Genomic DNA, 6,865 nt, shown 5'->3' with positions numbered 1-6,865 from the left:
ATTGTGGTCATTTCCACTTCTCACTGAAACTGAGACTCCTACTTCTGGGACCCAGTGCTCTGATGGGTGAGCTTTCATAATACCTAACCTGGTGTACTTCCTGAATGTCCTGATGCCATGTCAATGTGATCCCACCCACCCACCTCTCTACGCATCTTCTTACTTGTCATTTTGCTTTATGTGTTGTCTTTATTAGAATCTAAGTGCTTTTAGAGCAGGGGATAATTTATTGATTTCTTTTTCTTTCTCAAGCTTTTAGCATAGTATCTGGAGCATAATAACTACTGACAAAAATATTTTTGATTCATTCAATCATTTATAGTCATACACCTAAGCAATAATTGAGCTGGGATTCAGGTATTTTCCACCCAGTTCTGATGATTATTTAGACTACGCAACTGTTAGAAGCTATATGCTGACAGCCTTGCTCTTTAATTGGCTATACTGAAGAAATTAAGGTCAAGGAACTTTAGATTACAAATCTCTGATCCTAGTTTCTAATTCTCAACCCCAGACTCCTGCCCCATGCCCATTTTTAATTAATAACATGACTTTGGAAAAGAAACTTTTGTAATAAGAAAAAAAATGGAGCGAGATATATTTGGTTTTGTTAAGTAGACATAGGACTTTGTATTTAGTTTAAAAGGAGTAAGTAATGCATTTCTCTTGGTATATGTTGCTTTCTGTCACTTTCTCTCCTGTTTCTCTTGCTTCCTTTTCTTTCTTTGCTATTTGTTTTAAATTATACCTTTCTATAAAGTCAACATGTCTATTCTGAAATAGATCATGCTATTTGCAAAAAAAATAATACTTGAATTTCAAAAAATAACAAAAGAAACACAGGCTCAAATCCAGTCAATAAACTAGAATAAAAAGAAAATAATCCAATAAAATTAACATGAGTATATGAGTAATTTTAATCATAGAAGTTAGTTAACAGCACTTTAAGTTTTGAAAAGGGTTTGAAAGATAGTATCTGATTAGATGCCATTAAGAGTCTTCTGTACTTTTATTATCCCAATTTGACAGATGAGGGAAATGAAGCAGAGGGAAAGTAATTGATTTTCTCAGGGTCACACAGTGTTTTAGGCAAGATTTGAACTTGAGGTTTTCTGACTCTAAGGCCAGTGTTTAATTATTTATTTAATTTAATTTTTAAAATTTATTTGATCAGTTTCCAAAAAAGAAAACCTTCAAAAGTTATGAAAAATGAGGGATTTGGAGGAGGGTGGAAACAAGGTGATGGAGAAAAGGCAAAGATTCACCTGAGCTCTCTCAAATTCCCCTCCAACTTTAAATAACACCGCAAAATAAAATCTGGAAAGGCAGAACCCACAAAAGGATGGCTGAAGCAATTTTCCATCCTAAGACAACTTAGAAGGTTGGCAAGAAATGTTTGTTGGACTGGGGTGAAAGTGGAGCATAATTCAACAGAGAATGCTCCAGTAGGCCCTGCCCAGCAAACCACCATCAGGCCATAAGGGGCAACAAAATCAGTTGAGGCAACAGCAGCTTCTGGAGCTCTCAGCCCACAGTCAGACAACTGTCCAGAGAGAGATTACAGGGGCCTCTTTGCTGGCACTGGGTTCAGCACTCTGTTGCACTGCCCGTTCAAGGGTCTGGGTTTCAGTCTTAGGTCAAGGTTCCAAGGCAAGAAAGAGCACTAGCACACCAGAACTTGTAGTTGTAGGGAAGCAGGGACCCTGGTCACAGTTTCAGGGTAGAAAAAAAAGTATTTCTGGTCACTCACAGACCAGAGCCCAGGCCATGAGAGGAGTAAATACACTTCTCCTTAGATCACACTACCTTGGAAGAAATGAAAACTTACAAACCACTTGCAAAGAGAATGGGAAGTTAATATCCTTCTGCTTGGCTAATGGAAATATCATAGCACTATTCTGTAGGTTTCAGAAAAGCCTGATCTATGACAAACAAATGTTCTGGATGTTTTATTATCTCATGTCATTCAATTTAGTCATGGGAGCATGAAGTGCTGTGTATTCACAATATAAGTAAAATCCCAAAAACAATAATAGGACTCTTTTTGACCTCTTCTTTCTGGTATTCAAAGTCCTTTTGTAATCTAGCTCTCATCTATCTTTCAAGACTTGAAAAAGACCAAGGTCTCCCACATCTGGGACAATTTCCAGTCATCCTGATCTATATCTTGACACTGACCTGGATGGTTCTAGAGAAGAGAATGAGGATGGTGACTTTGCGTAGCCCTCCCTCACTTAAATCTCATTCACTTGCAAGTCATGGCATCATCTTCCTGTTGTCATGGTCCTCTTCAAGAATGAAAGACAAACAACAAATTGTGAATAGTAGTAGCTGCCCCACTGGGGACCCAACTAGCCAGTTGAGCAAGGCAGCTTCTTCCTTCTTTCCTTCCTTCCTTCCTTCCTTCCTTCCTTCCTTCCTTCCTTCCTTCCTTCATTCCTTCCTTCCTTCCTTCCTTCCTTCCTTCCTTCCTTCCTTCCTTCCTTCCTTCTTTCCTTCCTTCCTTCCTTCTTTCCTTCCTTCTTTCCTTCCTTCCTTCCTTTCTTCTTTCCTTCCTTCCTTTCCTCTCTCCCTCCTCTCCCTCTGTCCACATAGGGAATCATACCCTTACCTAAGGGTGCTTTGCCCAAAGGAATATAAATTTTGATCACTAAGACATCACAAGATATGTTGGGGTTTAGGATTAGATTTCTTTCTTAAGGATCATGCTTTAAACCCAAATCACTCTGGCTTTCATCTATTGGTGAACAATAGGTCCCAACCCATGCCTCACTTGGTCATTGTTGGGCTCTGATGGCTCAGAGTGAGTGTAAATAACAATTGTTTCTGTTTTGGCCAGAAACCCTAAGGGTCTTCCCATTCTAGATTGATTTTTTTTAACTGGGCAAAAGAGGCCATTCTTTGCCTCATTTCTTACCTAGTCTTAATCACTGAATAAGCATTGTCTTAGTCAAACTGAGACCTGGGAAAAGCTTTAGTTCAAAAAGTCCAAAGACTCCGACTGCATCCAGGGCCATCTCCAGTTGTCCTATTTATATCTTGCCACAGGACTAGATGGCTCTGGAGGAGAGAGTGAGGCTGGTGACTGCACAACCTTTACTCACTTAAATCCAATTCACTTGTATGTCATGGAATCACCTTCCTGATGTCATGGTCCTCTTCTAGAACAAAGGACAAACAACAAGAACAATAGTCACATTTTGTCTTGAATTGCCATTATTGGCATATGTCTTATCCAACTCCATCAGAATTTTAAGCCCCTTGAGGGCAAGGTTTACATTTCATTTTTATGTCCCCAGTGATAACAAACACCATGCCCAGCACACCATAATCATTTAATAGAGGTATTCTAAGCTAGGGCAAGCAAGGCTTTGCCTAAGGACATCAAAATTTAGAGGATACCAACATGTAATGCATGAATTGATTCAGCAACATTATAACAATTAATTCTCTGCTTTGCTCAACCAAATTTATACTAATTACTTTTTGTATTATTTTTGCATCATGAATTACAATGAGAAATTTTTTTCTACTTGCCCTAGACAGCAAAATTACTAGTCATGACTTTGTCACTTAATAAAGATTTGTTGAATTAAAACTTATATAGAACAATTCAAGGCACCTTCCTTTTTGCTATGAAGAATACACACATATGTGTTGTTGTATGTGTGTATGTATATATATATATAATATACATATATCTTATACATACATACATCCAAACATACATACATACACATGTACACATACACATTAAATCGGGGTCCTTGGACTCTAAAATTGTACAATTTATGATCGTCAATTGTCCTGACAGTGTTTCTTAAACAAAATGTATTCAATGTTTAATATATTTTAATATGGGTGCTTAATTTCAATGGTCATGAAGACTTAGAAAATTTTATGTCTCTAAGAGTATATTAAATAGAAGAATTTTTTTTTCTGGTTTCTACTTTCCAACTATTCTTTTAACTACTATGGATAGTTAGCACTTACATTTTAATTAATTTATCCATGTTCATAAAGTTTTTTTTCTTCCTTGAGTTAGCAGATATATTGTAGCTTTCCTAAGTCCTTAGTGCTTAATAGATTTAGATCCATATTATCTTAAAAAAATTGTTTTTCTTCATTAGAAGATATTTTTCTTTTCTTTTTTTCCCCACTCTAAGTATGACTTTTCAGCTTTCCATTGATGTGACTCTGGAAAACATAAAACAGCTGTCTATGTGTAAATACAGGCTGAGTAAATAAAGTTCTACCTTTTCACAAGCTTATCCTTAAGACTTGGTAATCATCATTGTAAATGCTACTCATACTATAAAACGATGTCTCTAAAGAACAAAGGGTACATTTGAAGATCAGTTCTGTAATACCTCCTGGACATTTGCAATGCCAAGTAACATTTCTAAAAATATGACATTTAGTGTAGAGTACACATATGCAATGGTTACACTCTGCATACCATGATTAATGTAAAGGTTCTTATCTTGCTTGAGCTGGAACTTTAACTGTTATTTGTTAGCTAGATAACTCTGAGGGGAGAAAATAAGCTCAGGGATGCTAAGAAAGTTTTATCCAGTATTTGCATGGAATGCTAAGAAAAGTATATACACTCTTTGTACTGCATTATTATTCTCAATTCATCTTTGTCTTAGTTGATTCAATATCACTATTGATATGAAAGTTAAGAGAATATTATTTCCTATTCAAAAAGTATTCCAAAATTTTTCCAGATCTAAATAATTTCTCATACAATTTTGCGTAAGTTGAGGGTAGGGGCAATGTAATTAGTAAGGAATCTGAATTATAAAATAATTTAAAGATCAAACATTACTTTAAATTATATGCAAGAATTCCAAGTAGATTAACAAGATGTGGCCTAGCAGAGATCTTCTCAGGATACCTGATTTAAGAGATGAGAACTATTTGTAATTAGCCTATCAATTGTTTGCAGGCCATAAAAATATAATAGTCTATAACTGTTAATCTCTAAATTTAAGATACAATGGGGATGCTCCGGTCTCAACCACATCTGAGCAGGAAGCATACTTTGGTGTCTATGTCTCTGTTTAAACAAATCTAGCAACAAGAAACATAGTACTTTTTGAGATAGTCCAAACCACTTTTAGAAAGTTCTACTTGTGAGGAAGGTTTTGTTCCTTACATTAAGCTAGAATATGAACTCCGAATCTTCTATCTCACTGCTTGTAGTTCTACCTTGTGGGTCTTAGAAAAACAATTCTCATCACTCTTTTAAATTAAAGCTCTTCAAATACTTGGAGGTTGAGATGGCTCCTATATGTTCCTCCTAGGTCTTCATCTGGATTCTGGACATCCCAAGTTCTTTCAACTGTCCACCATCACTATTCTCATTGCCCTCCTCTGGATGGTTGGTAAAACCTTGAGAAGGACACAGTAATCATTAATGTCACTTTCACTTCATCAAGAACAAGTCATACCATATTGAATAATCTTATTTCCTTAGCTCTTTATGTTCTTCCTAAAATGTGGTGTCCAGAACTCAACACAGTACTATAGATATAGTTTGACCATAACAGAGTCCATAGAAACACTTTTATTCCTTTGGTGGGCCTTTCCTAATGCATTATAGAATAGCTTTAAAGATATTGGTTGCCATGTTACATTGTTAGCACACATTAAGCATTTATTCCACTAAAATATATAAATCCTTCCCCTCTATCTCTAACTGAGACTATTGGCTAGTCATGCTTTCCCCATCCTATACTTTGTGAAATTTATTTTTTAGAACTTATATTGAACATTACATTTTTACTATTCAATTTAATCTTATTTTAGTTAGTCCATTATTCTGGACTGTGAAATCTTTTAAATAAATTCTTGTTGATTGGTTGATTGTCAGATCTTGGCTAGAATCCAACATATTAATTTTGTTGTTGTTATTGTTCAGTCATTTCAGTTCTGACCCTATTTGGGGTTTTCTTGGCAAAGATACTGGAGTGGTTTGCCATTTTCTTTTCTAACTCATTTTACAGATAAGAAAATGAGGCTAACAGGGTTAAATGACTTGTCCAGGGTTACACAGCTAGTAAATGTCTGAGACTGGATTTGAACTCAGGTCTTCCTGACTCCAGGTCTGGCACTCTACCCACTGAACCACCCATCTGCCCCCAACATGTTAAATACCTTCTTTAGATCCATAAATTTGTCATGTATGTCTTCCACAAACATCACTTTACAAATTTGGCATGTATATTTTCTATATTTTCAAATACATTTACTGATAAAACTGTTAAATATCATAGGCTCATGAATTTCAATCTGGGAATACTCTACCAGAAACCTCCTTTGGCCCATTAATGACAACTCAAGGTCAGTCATTCAAATAGATACGAATCAACCTGATGATATATTACCTGGCCACTTTTTGTCTATCTTGTACACAAGGATAGCACGGGAGATTTTGAATCATGCTTTGCTGAAATTTTAATATACTATACTCTAATTCTCTTAATTTACAAGTCTGAGCACCCTGTCAAATAAAGAAATTGGTTATTTACTTTGGTATAACTTGCTGATGAAACTAAGGCGACTCTAGCACTTGTTGTTTCCTGCTCAAGTGCTGAACAACTATCCTTTTAACAACACAACCTATACTTTTTCTAGTAATAAACTTAAACTTGTCAAGCTATAGTTTTAAGACCCCATATCTACCACCACCACCCTCTTTTTGTTTTTGAAAATCAGGGCAATATTGCCTTTCTTTGGTCTCAAAGTACATTTCCAGTTCTCCAAAATCTTTAGAAGATCACTTGTGATTCAGCAATCATATATACCAGTTGATTTCAATGCCCTTCAATATGTTTTTTTATTCAGGGAAATGAGATGA

Source organism: Vombatus ursinus, unplaced genomic scaffold (assembly GCF_900497805.2).
Source record: "Vombatus ursinus unplaced genomic scaffold, bare-nosed wombat genome assembly UNPS02014802.1, whole genome shotgun sequence".
In the NCBI taxonomy this organism is placed as follows: Eukaryota; Metazoa; Chordata; class Mammalia; order Diprotodontia; family Vombatidae; genus Vombatus; species Vombatus ursinus.
Note: the sequence above shows the minus strand (reverse complement) of the source record.